Here is a 1,448-nt window from a genome sequence, read left to right on the forward strand (position 1 = left end):
CAAATATAAAACACAATAAACAAAAAGAATCTATATAATAAAATGAAATAAAATATTAATTCAACATCAAAACAACCAATAAGAAGAATAAAAAAACTTTGAATAATTGATGTAGATGCTATAATACCCTTATAAGATTCAATATTTTTTAAAGATAATGAAATAAAGAAACTACTTTGAACAACAAAATAAATAAATTATCAATTTAAATCAAGAATCATTGATATAGAATAAATAATTCCAAATTTACATAAAGTAGATAATAAACAAATTTCAAATCAAGACATAGACTTACACAAAAAAACAATTCAATAATTAAAAGGAAAAACGCCTAATTTAAATATCAAAATTAAAAAAACAAATAAGCTACTTAAAGTAGAATACTCAGATAATATACTATAATTATTAGGAATTAAAATAAAACCAACTAACAAAATACCAGTAAAAGATGTTGGGAAAAATTGCAAATTTCTACTTGTATCGTAATCATAGTTAAATATTAACAAACAGAGATTAAATATTGCAGGGGAGTTTATGAATAAAGCCGGAGTATTTTTAATAAGTAAACTCGACGAAAGATGAGAGAAGTGTTAAAACATAAATCACGAATAAATATTTCAAAGGAAAATTAACTTTTTACCCTTGCCGCCTTTTTTATAATAAAGTCTAAGTAGAAAAAGATGGAACAGTTCCCCAAAAAAGATGCCAGTTCCCCAATATGTTAAAGAACAGGTGCCATAGGCGGCAATGCGATAAAATTTCCATATCGAACAGCTCGCGATCTCTTATCAAACAGTTCGAGAATTCCGAATCATCGACGGCCGTGTTCGTTTGCATATCTCACGTCGGTGGAGGTTTCCGTTAAACCAACGCTATACATTCGAAAGTGGTGGCGGAAAATAAAATTTCACAGAACATGCATAAAATCAAATCACGTGAAATATATTAAAAAAAATTCGTTCATAACCATTGTTTAAAATATCCTTCATTCCGGCCCGTTTTATTTGAATAATTTCCACGTGACAAATTACAGATCTGATTTGAATAATAATCCTTGCCGTAATAAATTTCTGTGTGCCGTTATCCTTTTGAAATTTTTATTAATTTACCGTTCAATGCACCGTTAGAAAAATTTTTATAAAGAAGGCAAATAAGAACGTATTTCTATCTTTCGTAATACAGAATCTTTACTCATGCAACACATAATTACGCCACCTCATTAATATTTTTTCAAACAGAATCACATCGATACGATATTTCCCCGGAATAAACGTACATAAATTGATAACCCCGGCAATTATTTTTACTGCTCTTAAAATATGAGTTTATTGCTCGCATTCATAGCTCTTCACCCGGCGCATATATTGGTTGGCCTTTTGCAAAGGGTTAAATACTACGTGCATACAGCATTTTTTTCCATCGCACACCTAACACGTTCAATTTCCCGC

The sequence above is a fragment of the Habropoda laboriosa genome, unplaced genomic scaffold (genome assembly GCF_001263275.1).
Source record: "Habropoda laboriosa isolate 0110345459 unplaced genomic scaffold, ASM126327v1 scaffold107, whole genome shotgun sequence".
Classification (NCBI taxonomy): domain Eukaryota; kingdom Metazoa; phylum Arthropoda; class Insecta; order Hymenoptera; family Apidae; genus Habropoda; species Habropoda laboriosa.